Raw genomic sequence first — 15281 nt, forward strand, 5'->3', positions numbered from 1 at the left:
TACACAGCCGCGGCGACAGAAGGCACAAGAGCACAATTTTTTCCACAGGGCTTCTGGCTCCGCGGATGAAATTGAACTGAGGACCACGAGGTGGGGATGCGCCCTCTAGTGGGCAAGAAGGCTAGCACATGCGTGGTGCAGTGTGCAAACTTGAAACTTCAATCAAGTTTGCTTGAAAAGCTGTCCGCGCTGGGGCTCCGTAGATGACGTCACCCACATGTGAGAATATCATGCCTGCTTGTCCTGGGATAACATCTATTTCAGAAACTGATACTGGCAAACTGAAACAAAGAAACATGATGGCAGATAAAGGCAAGATGGCCCATCCAATCTGCCTAAACACAGCATTCACTATCTCTTCTCCCTCCTCTCATGCTTCCACTGCATTGACTCCATTTTGGACTCAGGATCTCTGTGATAGATCCACGCCTCATCTTCAGTCACCAAACAATGAAAAAAATTTGTTTGGTCTTCACGGAGCATCTCCAAGTTATCCTGATTCTGACAGCACTGGAGCCTCATGGCCTTCTGACACAGCGTCAACATTCTTGGAACCCATCTTACACCAACTTTGCACATGTCCAACTTTTCATGAATTATTTTCCAACTGTACCTGCCAAGATGGCCATTTCTTCAGCTATTTGGGAAATCTTAATTTGTCTGTTTGCAAAATTAAATCCTTAACTTTCTCGCACATTTCTGTGGAAGATCCAGTATGAGGGTTATCTTCAATGGACAATCTACCACTTAAACTGCTTGCTCCAAAATTTTACTTTGTAGGATGATGGGGAAGACTCACCATAAACTGCAGTCATGTGTCCATGGATCTCCTATGGCTCTGTCCCTTCTTTTGTGAAAAATTTTATCACCGAACAATGCTTCAAATATAGCAGTTTCTTATTTGATTCACATGAGGACTCTACCGACATCCTGTCTCTTGGAATGTTAGACTTGTACTGAGTTGCAACTGTACATGAGTAAACCTCGAGACTGTGCTGTTGTGACATGACTTGTTTCATCATACTTAGGTAGATAAATTATTGAATGTCCCTCATATATAAGCAAGCCACTTATCTACATGTGGAGTCCCATCACCACCCATCCACAAAGAGGGGTTCTATGCACACTAGTGAACAGAGCACTAATAAGAGTTTGTGACCCAGGCAGCCTTCAGAAAGAAAGAGGTACCTTCCAGAAAACATTTCTTGCTAATGGCTACAGCAGAAAAAGGCTACCTCTCTTGCCCTAAAACTTATGGATAACCCAATCCAGTGAATCAGCAATGGCCAACAATTATTACAGGACAATGCTGCAAAAGAACAAAAAAAATGGTAATGCTTCCCTATGTCCAAGGAGTAATATTGCATAGGGAAACTACTAAAACATCACCAAAACAGCCTACAGTGCACCACAGAAACTCGCATCTACAGTCACACATGTGAAAGACCAGTTCCCTTCTACTCCAAATCCCTGGGATGTATGAAATCCCATGCAGCTGTGGCCAATCCTACATTTGTGAAACTGGATGCATTATAGAGGAAAGGTTGAAAGAGCACAAGAGATACCACAAGCTTTGCAACACAGAAAAATTAGCTGTAACTCTCCATGACAAGGAAACTAGTCATATGATTAGATTTGAGAACACAAAAGTCCTGGAGAAAGAAGAGTGCTGGTGGCCGAGAAGATCAAAGAAGCAATAGAGATAGCAAGACATCCCAATAATTTCAATGGTGATAAAGGGCTCTCCATTAACCAAGCATGGCAACCACTCACACAAAAGAAATCCAGCACAAAAAAGACTGGGGCCGAGGATAAAAAGCCTTCTCCCGTCATCTAAAAGTTTCCTCCTTTTTTCTGTCAGAATTTAAAAATAAATGTGACTACAGACTTCCCCACCAGAATTTAAAATTGTGTCCACCAGATGTTCCTACCAAAATTCAAATCTCTGTTACCAAATTCAAATCTGAGACCAACAGATTTTCCTGCTAAAATTCAAATTCATGACCAACGGTCCTTCCTGCTCTCAATCAGGTCAGTGAACCCACTATATATAAAGACTAACTGCAGGCCTCACAGCATATCCTGAAGAAAGCCACAGCATGCTGGCTGAAATGTCAGTTCTATCTACCCATAGACACAGTGAGACTCAAAAACAGCAGCAAACATTAGGTAAAATATTTTTTATTGAAAAGTTCAAAAACATTATAAAAGAATACAAAATGTCTCAACCTTTTAAAACTTAGAAATTGTTAGATTACTAAAAAAAAAAAAAGAAAAAAAGAAATTGTTATATTACATCAGTTTTATTGTATTTCCCCTTTACACAACCCAACCCCTAACCCTCCAAATCAGGTGATCAGTTAATCGAAATTATACCTATGCAAGTCAAGCATTATGCAAAAACTGGGGTACCTGAACTCTTATGGAGCCCCAGAAACAAGTTGGGTCAATAGCCTTAGTCCAACCTGAATCCACCCACCCCCTCCCTATCCCCTTCAGTGAAATACAGTAGTATGTTATCGATCTTTTGTGTGTGCACCTTGTAATCCATTAAGCACTAAGCTTCTCGCCCTAGAAGAAAGAGATTGAATTATACTGTCCCCATACTTGAAGAAACATTTTTTGCCTCTTTGGATAAGACCTTTTTCCGTAAGATTTCCACATCATTAATGTACATAAATTTGTAGCACCAATAACAAAATGGAGGTTGCTCTGGTAGCCAGTGATTAAGAATGCATTTTTTCCCCACCAAATATGCTTTGGCCAAGAGCAATTGCTCCCCACACTCCTCAGTTCCAAGTAAAGAGGAATCATGAAATAATATTCCAGGTGCTGAGAAGGTCAGAGAATGCCCAAGGACCCATTGTAAATAAGTTAAAAAAAAAGTGCCACCCAAAAGACCTGGATCTTCCTACTGTGCTATATGCCATGATGAAGCACAATTACTTATCTGCAATAGGTGTTATCAAGGGACAGCAGGCAGCATATTCTCATAGATGGGACTCCCTAGCTACTATGAAAGGGATGGAGGGAAGTTGGTATTTAAACAGAGAATAAATTTTGCAGAACTGCTTGGCTGAAACAACTCTCTCGTCTGTAAGGAGTCTCCAGATAGTAAGTACAGTCATGAAAAATTAGGACACCCCATGAAATATTCAGTTCTTAAGAAATGTTCACATATTGATGTCAAATCATTTTTTTAAATCTATCTCTGGAAAAGAAAGTGATGTAATTGTAGGTAAACAACAAAAGTTTTCCTCGATTTACTCATGAAACAAAAATAGATATTCTGAGGAATAAATTAGTACACCCCCACATATCCTACCACTTAAAGTGGCTCAAATCACACACAGGTGCATCACATCAGGTGCACATGATTAGAACATCGTTAACTCAGCATTTGCTCTACTTAAACCTCAGACATTTAGTTTTGTGTGTTCATGACTGCTGCAGTGAGAGTGAACACCATAGTGAAATCAAAAGAGCTGTCTGAGGCCTTCAGAATGAAGATTGTAGCAGCTTATAAGTTTGGTAAGGGATTTAAAAAGATCTCAAAAGAATTTGAGATTAGCCATTCCATGGTCCAAAAAAATAGTGTACAAGTGGAGAACTTTCCAAACTGCCCGCATGCCCAGGTCTGGCCGTCCAAGCAAGTTGACCTCCAGAGCAGACTGCAAGATGCTAAAAGAAGTCTCCAAAAACCCTAAAATGTCAACTTGGGACCTACAGCAGGCTCTTGCTACTGTTGATGTGAAAGTGCATGCCTCTACAATCAGAAAGAGACTGCACAAATTTAATTTGCATGGGAGGTGTGCAAGGAGGAAACCTTTGCTCTCTAAGAGAAACATCAAGGCCAGACTGAATGCAGACAGACACCAGGACTTATGGAATAGTGTTCTATGGACAGACGAGTGATTCTAAAATTTAATTATTTGGACACCAGAAAGAGGACATGTTTGGCCTACACCAAATACAGCTTTCCAGGAAAAGAACCTCATACGAACTGTGAAGCATGGATGTGGAAATGAGTTTGAGGATGCTTTGCTGCAGCAGGACCTTGCCAGCTCACCATCATAGAATCCAGGGCTGTGGAGTCAGTAGATAAATCCTTCTACTCCAACGCCTCAGTTTCTGATACCCACAACTCCAAGTCCAGGTACCCAAAATTGTCTCCGACTCCGCAGCCCTTATAGAATCCACCATGAATTCTATCATGTATCAGAGGGTGTTTGAGGAACATGTGAGACCATCTGTAAGAAAATTAAAGATGAAGCGGATCTGGACCCTGCAATATGACAATGACCCAAAACATACCAGTAAATCCACTAAGGACTGGTTGAAAAAGAAGAAATGGAGAGTTCTGGAGTGGCCGGGTCAAATCTGTGATCTTAATCCCACTGAGATGCTGTGGGGTGATTTGAAACGGGCTGTACATGCAAGAAACCCCTCAAACATCTGACAACTGAAAGAATTCTGCATTGAGGAGTGGGCCAAACTTTCCTCAACCAACGTCAGAGACTGATAGATAGTTACAGGAAGCATCTCACTGCAATTATTTCAGCCAAAGGGGGTAACACTAGCTATTAGGGTGTAGGGTGTCCTAATTTATTCCTCAGAATAAACATTTTTGCGGATATCTTTTGTTTCATGAGTAAATGAAGGAAATTTTTGTTGTTTACCTGCAATTACATCACTTTCTTATCCAGAGATAAATTTTTAAAAAAGATTTGACATTGATATATGAACATTTAAGAAAGAACTGAATATTTTCTTGAGGTGTCCTAATTTTTTCACATGACTGTAGGATCCAAATATTTTAACAGAACACTGTCAGTCTCTCTACCAGCCCTTAACTCCTCTCTCCTCCTCTACCCCCCATATATTTCCAGGGATCTTAACCCGATCTCAAAACTGCAGGACTTACAATTGTAATCCTGGACCACAATTTTCAGTCTACTTGTACTACAGAAAAAATGCTTCAGATACTATCAAGATGAGGGGAGAAGCTGGTGGCAATCAAAAATACCAAGAACTCAGGGTACATGGGCAGACAAGTTGCATATAACGAGTGTCAGTATCAAGAAAATGAACATTTCTAAAGCAGGTTACACTGAATGAAAGAATCCTCAAAGTTACCAGTGAGAAGAATATAGGTGTATCTATCTCCTTATCTTCAGGCAGACACAGGGTCCTATGTAAGGGAGATGAGTCTTGATATACTGCTTTTTCTGTGTGGTTTACATGGGGCAATGAAGTGTTAAGTGACTTGCCCAGAATCAAAAGGAGCTGCAGTAGAAACCAAACTCACTGGGTGCGGAGGCAGCTGAAATGATCACTAGGCCACTGCTCCACTACATAACTGCTTATAGACACAAAATGAGAGAAACCCCTTAATATGCGGACCCACAAATAAGGTTCTAGTCTGTTCACATTTACAACATAGGTTATTAGAAATAAATTAGCATCTGAAAAATATATACAAAACAAATAAATGATCTATATTAAACCACAAGGATGAAACAAAGTAGGACTTTGTTTTGTGTTAAACTAATTAAAGGACAATAGCATATGGAGAAACCATATGGGCATTAAAGGTAGTAGAAAATTAGATACAACAAACCACTAGATAACACAGCAGATAAGGAAGAGCCAGCTCCTAAAACACACATGAAAAAAGGAAATGGTATAAGTAATCTAGAAATGTTATTACCACAAAGTTAAGTGCACGTTTTATTTTTTTTTTCTCACAGTGTGATCCCCTTGTTTCTGTCAGCACATTCAATAATACAATTACTCGTCACTGGATTCAAGTAATTCTGAAGAAACCTTGCTATATAAAAACACCTACAAATATTAACAGTGAGTGTAACATGTGAATGAAAAAAAAAGGGACCAATAAACAAGGGTTATAAAGGAACAGAAAACATAAGCAAGCCTTCCTTCTAATACTTCGCAAGAGGTATCACTTCCACGGAACTAGGAAAAGGATCAGAATCAAAGGGGATGCCGAGGTTTTACGTGGCGAGAGGGAGAGAAGAGGAACGTCAGATAATACCGGAGTAAGGAAAGCACACAGCAATAGAAGTGGTGAGCAGAACAGGAGAGAAAAAAAAAAAAAAAGACACGGGGAACCATGGCAAATAAAAATAAGGGCTGTAAAGAGAGGAAGGCAATCGAGCTTAGGAATGCCGTGTACAGAACAAAGAAAGGGGCTGCAGTTATGTGGGGGAATTTATCGTATAGAAAGAGTTGTCACAGGGTTCACAGGGGCAGGTCTGTTGAAAATGGTAACATAAAAGAACTGCAAGGTACATCTTAGCTGCCCATGCAAGTTCTAAAAAAAAACCAACAACCCCAAAACTTGGTTCAATGAGAGTGGGGGAGGGACGTTGTTAAGGGTAGAACCGACTGAAGCGCCATTGCCTTACCCGGCGCTGGCAGCTCTTCCCAGGCTCAGCCTAGAGGCCGCAGCTGACGGCCCCGCTCCATTCCACTCCGCGAACCCGGCGTGCTGCGCGGTAGCATCACGTCCTTACGTGCGCGCGGCCCTCCCTATTCGCTTCCCGCTCTCTCCATAGTCCCTTTGTGATAGGTGGGAAAGGCTTTGGAGCGCGCTCTAGTGAAGTCGTCGCATTTCCGGAAGAGGCGGGGGTTGGGTGTAATACAGACGTAGCTTTTTGCCTGTGTAGCAGTAAGGTATTTACTGAGATGTTTTGTACATTTGTTACCTAGTAGTGTCGTCCTGTTTGGTTGGCTTCTAATTAAATCGGTGTCCATCTTATTCTTCCCACATGCAAAACAGTGCTTTCTATTACTATACGGGAGGAACGAGGTAAAGGACCGATCCAACGGATTCTCCCGAATCAAATCTTCACGAATTCTAATATTGATGCTTTCAAACGCGGACTGCTGTCGCTGATCGGCATACGCCAGGAGTCCCCCGTTCCTTCTTGTACTACCGGACCATCACAGATTCTCCCAGATCCTATTTCAAATCGCCACGGATTCTGATGTTAAAATCCTCTAAACTGGATTGCCGTTTTCACTACCTTTGATGTTTGGCATGCGTTGGGATGCTCCCCACCGGGGGTTTCTCTTAATTTTTAACCCTTTGCTGTGTAACTCAGAAGTTCCCCAGCCTTTTTGGTTGCATGGACCTTTCTTACACACCTTGTAAATCTCTTAAAAAAAAAAATAATAATAATAATTCCAGGAACCCACCAGTTCATGCCCACTACCCTTCTCAGACCTCCTTCCCACAGAGGCAAGACTCTGCACTAGCTATATCCTTTCATTTTTCTGTCTACCTGTGTCTCATTCTCTTCCAACCAATCTCTTTTCCTCCGGGCAGTTCCCACCGTTTTCCATTCTCTGTCTCCTTCCCAGTTCCAACATTCTCACCCTTGGAAATCACCACTTGCCTCTCTCTTTCTGTAGTACGCCTTCTAGAGAATGACACAGGTTATCTATGGTCAGGAAGGGACAATGGCAGAGCTCTGGGAGACAGGTGCAAACTTTGTCCTTGAGTCATTCTCTAAAAATTTAAGACTATTTGTTTCCCCCAAAATAAGACAGTGTCATATTAATTTTAGGCCCAAAAACACACTAGGTCTTATTTTCGGGGTATGTACATGATCATGACTCCTCCTTCACCCCAATTCTTCCTCTTTCCTTTCTCTCCCCAACATGTTCAGCATCTTTCCTCTCCTCCCTTGTGCAGCAGGATCCTTGCCCAGCTTCCCTTCTCCCATCCCTTGTGGAGCAGAACCCTTGAATGAGCACCTGCACCTGCCACGCAGCTGAATTCCCATCCTTCCCTCCCTCACATCGGAACCCCGCTGCGAGCCCTACATACCTCCATGAGCAGCGTCGGGCTGGCAGCACTCTAAACAGGCTGCTTCGGCTTTGTCCACCTGTGAACTCTGCTGCATTACTGATGACATCATCAGTAACAGCAGAGTTCATGTGCGGACAAGGCTGAAGCAGCCTGCTTAGAGTGCTGCCAGCCCAACACTGCTTATGGAGGTTTGTAATGCTTGTGGCGGGGTTCTGATAAAAGGGAAGGATGGGGGATTCAGCTGCGTGGCAGGGAGGGGGTACTCGCTCAAGGGTTCTGCTGCACAAGGGATGGGAGGGAGGGGAAACTGCCTGCAAATCCTGGGTCTAGGGCTTATTTTGGGGGAAGGGCTTATATTAAGACCTACCCCGAAAATCTTGCTAGGGCTTATTTTCGGGGAAACACGGTAGTATCAATATGTAAAAACTTAACATGTCTTACACAATTGGCAACTGAATTCAATGATTTTAAAAAAACAAACAAAAAACCCTGCAGAAGCTGCTTTTGGATTTAAATGAACTGTTTAATTACAGCATTTGTGTGGTATCTGCCTTGGATGTGGCAGTGAGTTTCAGACTCCTACCATCTGCAATGTCCTTCCATATGTGGAATTCAGCCTCAAAGGAAAAGTCATGGCATGGATAGAGTCCTTTCTATCCAAAAGACTAATGAGGATAGAATGACAGGGGAACGCAAGCAACTGGAAAGAAACAGACATAGGTGTGTCGCAGGGATTGGCTGTCACTCATGCTGGGGAAATTCATCAGAAAATTGGGATGGGAATGCTACATCTATGTGGACAATCAAGAGTGTAAATGGCTGTTATCTTCTGTTTTCACATAGAGTTTCCAACATACAACTTAAACAAATACTCTAAGGTGCTTGTTTCAATTTTTCCACCTTCTTTCTTCACTCATATACTATGCTGTCTTAGCCAAAGACCTCAGAAATACCACTCCTCCGACCCATATAGGTGATTTTTCACGGGGAGAATATTGTGTTAGATCCTCACTGGTCAAGGCTCCCAGCTTTACTATTTTCAATTATCCTCAACCTCTAAATTTCGTGAATTAAACTACTCTTAATCTTCATACTTATTTTAAATCTTTACTTATCTTAGCAGTAGTCAACCTCATTTACATATTGGTGGACCTGTTTCACCCTAGCTTCGTCAGGAATCCACTCACTGCCGCTGTCATGTGAGTCGGATGACAGCGGCAGTGAGTGGATCCCAGACAAAGCTAGGGCAAAACATGGGTCCAACCACTAAGTCCACCAATATGTAAATGAGGTTGACTACAGCCAAGATAAGTAAAAAGATTTAAAATAAGTATGAAGATTAAGAGTACATAAGAACATAAGCATGGCCTCTGCCAAGTCAGACCATGGGTCCATCATGCCCAGCAGTCCGTTCCCGCGGTGGCCCCCCCAGGTCCATGACCTGTAAGTGATCTTATACCTAAAACATTCTATTCCCTAATCATTTAATATCCTGTATGGTAACCCTATAATTATACCCTTCAATCCACTTTTCCTTCAGGAAATCATCTAATCCCATTTTGAAACCCAAAATCGTACTCTGCCCTACCACCTCTGGTAGCGCATTCCAGGTGTCCACCACCCTCTGAGTGAAGAAGAACTTCCTAGCATTTATTTTGAATCTTTCTCCTTTTAATTTTTGCAAGTGCCCTCTTGTTTTTGTTGCCCCCGCTAGTCTGAAGAATCTGTCCCTCTCTACCTTGGATATTCTTTCAGAAAGAATTAGCGACCAAAGAACAAAAATGGATATTCAGGCTCAAATCCCTAGTTCCAGTGGGGTTAAACGAGGAAATTGAATGGTTATCCATTCCATGAGACTTTTGTTTGTTAGATATACTCTTGGGAAGCTGAGCCTCGCACTGCAATGATAATTACATCATACACTCCGTGGTGTGCGTCGGGCCAGCTGTATTTAATGGCTTCAATTTTAAACCGCGGCCATGATTTAAGATTGAACTAGCTCCCACAAACGGTAAGCAGTGGCTTTTTGTTACTCTTTATGCCTGTTTGCTTCAGATTAAACATGATAGAGGCACTGTTGTTAGGATGGTCTAAAGTTTAAATGATAAGAGTAAGCAGGCACAGTATTTTTCTTTTTTTGTTGTAGTTTACCTCGACTCTGAAGAAAAGTTTCACTTTGAAACATGCATGTCAGGAGAGGTGAAAGAAGAACAGATCACCATTAAGCTAAGTGACGTTCTTCTGGTAGATAATGAAAATGATAAAATATATAAATAAAACACTTTAGTTATAGTACATTTTATAAAAAAGCACTTTAATAAAGATTGGACTGACGAAGAGGTAGCATGGTGCCTGGTGTGCAGTCAGAAGGTCCACACAATTGAAAAGTGAATATAACTTGCAAGACTGAATGCATTTGAATACAATTGGATCTGCTGCTGGAGAAGATACTAAAAAAGACTCAAAGTAATACAATTGAACCTGAACCTAGACATGATGTAACAGATCAAAGGCATCGTGAAAAATGCTTATGGCAAACTACTGGGTTAGTGGACTTAAACCCTACCTCACCCATCAAGTGACTTCCAATGTAATAATAACCCTGGTACTCTCAATCTTTTTCTAGGGAGAAACAGCCTGTCTCTCTCTAAGCAGCCAGCTACTTCTATACATAGAGATCTAGGGACCAATGTCCCAGGACTCTGAATATACTGGTAAAGGGGGAATTTCTATTTGTCTTATATACCCTCTTTTTACCCAATAGTGTTCTGGCCTGCCTCTAGTGCACATAACCAGCCATAGAGTACCATAGGAGGCCAGGACACCATTACTACCACTGATTAAGCCTGTTAATCAATTAATTTAGGTGCTGATATCAGCACCTAAATTCAGGCACACTATAGAATCCTTTTACAAAGCTGTACTAGTGACTTGTGCAAAGCAATGAAGTCCATAATAATTGAACGGGCTTCGTCACATTTGCCACATGGGAATCACTAATGTGGCTTTGTAAAAGAAGCCCCCTGCATCTAATCTCACAAGATCCTTGGCAAATACTCAAAATCTGCCATTTTAACAACTTTGAATAATTTTGCCATCTACAAATTTAGAGGTCTTTTTATAAAGCTGTGGGAAAAAATGGTCATAGCTGCCTACATAGGTTTTTCCCAGGTACTAAGACCATTTTTATTACAGCAATTATCCATTTGACCACACTAACCAAAAAAAATTAAAGGCACCAGGTATGATCACATCTTCCTCAGCAGTCCAACCAACTTCCCCATGGGCTTTTTGTTTCATATGAACTTCTAACATTAGTTCTTGCCTCAATAGTAAGCTTCTTCCAGGATAGGTATTTTGAGGTCTGTCCTCATATGTTTTATGATGATCACTGACCATTTTAGTAGGTACCTGTTTAAGACTCCATCCAGTTTCTTTTTAAAGGTGCAGTCTCCAGAATTATATTCAGTAGTCTAAAAAGAGATTATGTATTTACCCTAGTAAGCTCTTTTTCATTAGACAGGTGAGACTTTCTAGACAAGTGGGTAGTGTCCCCATGGCCACATACAGTCTGCAGAATTAATCCAGTTCAGATTTTTCTGTGCCTTTTCTGTACTTCACTGAGCTGCTTAGCTCCACCTACAGTTAATACCCAAAGCACCAAGGGCCACAAACCCAATGTGAAGTAGAGACACCCAGAACAATAAAGGTCATACATAACTGTTCTGCTCAAAGGAGTAACATGAGAATATCAGCTGCAAACAGCTAGCAAAAATTTCAAGGGAGCTCAGAAACAACTCCCATAGAAAAGAGGAACATATGTACAGTATACTCTCCAGCCCTCAAGGACTGACTGGCATCCAAGTTACAACTTGGAGACGCATGAAACAGACAAAGGTTAGGTGCAGGAAGGACAGGGCGGGAGTCTAGAACATCTCACCTATCTTCTGGAAAAGAGCTTACCAGGGTAAGTACATAATCTCTTTTCCCAGTGCAATAGGTGAGACATTCTAAACAAGTGGAACGTACAAAAGCAGTCCCCAAAAAGATAGGGTACTGACCCTCAAGACTGAGAACCCAAAGGTAGAGAGTCCTGTCTCGCCACCATATCCACTCTTTAAAACTGGGCAAACGTGTGTAGAGAGGACCATGTTGTTGCTGTGCAAATCTCAGGGGGAGACAAGGACATGCCCATAGAAGCAACACTACTGAAAGACGCAGCAGATGCGGAGTGGGACTGTGCAGGGGAAGAACGCCAGCTCTGATTTTTTTTTTCACAACTGTTTCAGAAACCCTGAGAAAATCTCTGGCTCCTGGGATGCATAGTCACCCTCTGATGACTTTTAACCATGCGTTTCATAGGCTGTGGAGGGACCACAGCGGTGTACATGGAACTATCAGCCGTGTTGAACCCCAAAAATAAAAGGCAGCCACCCCACTGGGCTAGCCAAGTGTTTTGTCACCTGCTTGAGCAGGGGAGAGGCTAGGTTTTGCACTGCTGTCCCTCCCAGCTGTGCCATATGACACGTGGTGCAATAATGATTCTGAAGCGCCTAATTTGCGCATTCCTGGCAAGAATATGCATTAGGAGAGCCTAAGGACTCCACCCAACAAGATTTGAGGCAAAAATTGCAGTTTTGGAGAAGGGAGCTTTTGAAAAAAAGATCACTAAAAATCCAAGATGGCCACTGCTATGACATTCGTGCCAAAATAGTGATATTTTTCACACTAAAAAATGTCTCAAGGTGAACAAAGCTCTGGGACCAGACAAACTACACCCCAGGGTGCTCAGGGAGTTGAGTGATGTCCTGGCAGAACCGTTATCTGCACTCTTCAATCTTTCCCTAAGTAATGGAAGAGTCCCGTTGGACTGGAAAACAGCTAACGTCATCCCGCTCCACAAAAAGGGATGCAAGACGGAGGCTGCGAACTACAGACCGGTGAGTCTCACATCGATAGTGAGCAAACTAATGGAAACTCTAATCAAACGTCAATTGGACACGATTCTGTCTGAGGAGTATCTACGAGATCCCCATCAACACGGATTTACAAAGGGAAGGTCCTGCCAATCCAATCTGATCAGCTTCTTTGACTGGGTAATAAGAAAGCTGGATACGGGGGAATCCCTAGACATCGTGTACTTGGACTTCAGCAAAGCATTTGATAGCGTCCCACACCGCAGGTTATTGAACAAGATGAGTTTGATGGGATTAGGCGACACATTAACTGCATGGGTTAAGGACTGGCTTAGTGGTAGACTTCAAAGGGTGGTGGTAAACGGCACCCCCTCCGAAACGACGGAGGTGATCAGCGGAAGTGACTTGGCTAAGGGTCTTCGTGGTAAAATTACGTTATTCGCCGATGATGCCAAACTATGCAACATAGTGGGCAAGAGCACAACAGACAAAAGCACAGTGCCTGACAAAAGCTCAATGCCCGACAGTATGACGCAGGACCTACTCCTGCTGGAGCATTGGTCAAAATCTTGGCAACTAAGTTTCAATGCCAAAAAATGCAAGGTCATGCACCTTGGCAGCAAAAATCCATGCACCCTAAATGGTGAGACCCTAGCAAGGACTGTAGCAGAACGAGACTTTGGGGTGATCATTAGTGAAGACATGAAGTCTGCCAATCAAGTGGAGAAAGCTTCATCCAAAGCTAGACAAATCATGGGTTGTGTCCGTAGGAGCTTCGTCAGCCGTAAGCCCGAGGTCATAATGTCTTTGTACAGATCCATGGTGAGACCCCATCTGGAATATTGTGTACAATTCTGGAGGCCACATTACCACAAAGATGTGCGGAGAGTTGAGTCGGTTCAGAGAATGGCCATCCGGATGGTCTCAGGACTCAAGGATCTCCCGTATGGGGAACGGCTGGATAAGTTGCAGCTATACTCACTCGAGGAACGCAGAGAGAGGGGGGACATGATCGAGACGTTCAAATATGTCACGGGCCGTATCGAGGTAGAGGAAGATATCTTTTTTCTTAAAGGTCCCACGGCAACAAGAGGGCATCCGTTGAAACTCAGGGGTGGGAAATTTCATGGTGACACCAGAAAATATTTCTTCACCGAAAGAGTGGTTGATCGCTGGAATAGTCTTCCACTAGAGGTAATTGAGGCCAGCAGCGTGTCAGATTTTAAGAAAAAATGGGATTGGCAAGTGGGATCTCTTCACGGAGGGAGTTAGGGGGTGGGACATTGGTAATGGGCAGACTAGATGGGCCGTGGCCCTTTTCTGCCGTCAGTTTCTATGTTAGGATTTTTCAGACCACCCCAATTCAACTCACAGGTAAAGTGGTCGGACCAGATGTCGTGATGCCTTCAGTTAGAGAGATGATTGGGTCAAGGTTTTCCTTTGTGGACATGGCAACCAGATCTAAATGGTGGCCTTTTTCGTGAGTTTGTGTGGGTACGGGGATGCTGTAGTTGAGTAGAGTTAGGAAGTTTTTAAGCTCTATTGTGTCTGTGTTATTCTCTTCGTCTAGGTGTAAATTTATGTCCCCTGTGATGATGGTGTAGTTGGGGCTAATAGAATTGTGCAGGACGAATTCACAGAAGTCTTCTTTGGCTTTGGGCCAGCTTTTAGGCAGGATATAGAATAGTATGCTGGATAAGGATTCTTCTAGCTGGGTATTATTGATTTTACAGGCTAGGATTTCTAGGTTGTCGGTCATTTTAGAATCCAGAAGTTCGAATTCGAATCCTTCTTTAAGGATTATGGCTAATCCTCCTCCTTTTTTGCCTGTGCGGTTTAATGTAAGGATTTTGAAATTGTTTGGTAGAAGATCAGATATAATAGGATCATCATCAGACAGTAACCAAGTTTCAGTTAGAAAGAGGCAGGCTATTTGTTTGCTGGTGATCCAGTCATTTTTGAGGAATGCCTTATTTCTAACAGATCTGGTGTTAAGATATGCACATGGGATGGAGGTAGTTGCAGCAATTATTGTTGAGTTAGTGGTTTTTATTTCCCTTGGTCTTTTTTTAAAGGTACAGTGGTGTCTTTTTTTATTTGAGATAACATTAATATGATTTGTAGTGTCTTCTTGTAGGCTGGTGGTGTGGGGGAAGGATAGAACTGGGTGGTGGATGGGTTGTAATTGAGGGTAGAGAGAGTGAACGTCTTTGATGTTACCGCTTATTAGGTAGATCAGTAGGATTAGTAAGAGATTCATGATTGGGAGGTAGATTGAATATTCCTGATGTCCTGAATCAGTTAGATTGAATATTCCTGATGTCCTAAGGCAGGGGAAATTTTTGTTTCCCTAGAATTCTTGATTTGTGAATAAGTGATTGAATAGAGGGGTACAATTCTGGATTATTGAATTAAATTGGTTGGCTGATTTTTTTTTTTTTTTTCAATTTATTGTGACCCGGGAGAAGAAATTGCTCAAGGAGTCCTGGCTAGCTGATCCAGGTGGGATTAGTTCTTAGGAGGTCCAG

General features: G+C 42.3%; 2 protein-coding genes across 3 annotated transcripts in view; one reads left to right on the forward strand and one right to left on the reverse strand.

The window, feature by feature from the left end:
• EBAG9 (estrogen receptor binding site associated antigen 9) overlaps positions 1–6593 on the reverse strand; it is a 65955-nt gene extending 59362 nt beyond the window's left edge. The window contains exon 1 of one of the 2 annotated variants that reach the window (XM_033933055.1): positions 6429–6593. The gene's annotated coding sequence lies outside the window, so the exon portion shown is untranslated. The remainder of the gene's footprint in view (positions 1–6428) is intronic. The other variant, XM_033933054.1, reaches the window with a different exon arrangement.
• Positions 6594–6676: 83 nt separating this feature from the next.
• The window catches only part of NUDCD1 (NudC domain containing 1), a 214440-nt gene continuing 205835 nt past the window's right edge, over positions 6677–15281 (forward strand). The window contains exon 1 of the mRNA XM_033933051.1: positions 6677–6696. The gene's annotated coding sequence lies outside the window, so the exon portion shown is untranslated. The remainder of the gene's footprint in view (positions 6697–15281) is intronic.

The sequence above is a fragment of the Geotrypetes seraphini genome, chromosome 2, assembly GCF_902459505.1.
Source record: "Geotrypetes seraphini chromosome 2, aGeoSer1.1, whole genome shotgun sequence".
Classification (NCBI taxonomy): Eukaryota; Metazoa; Chordata; class Amphibia; order Gymnophiona; family Dermophiidae; genus Geotrypetes; species Geotrypetes seraphini.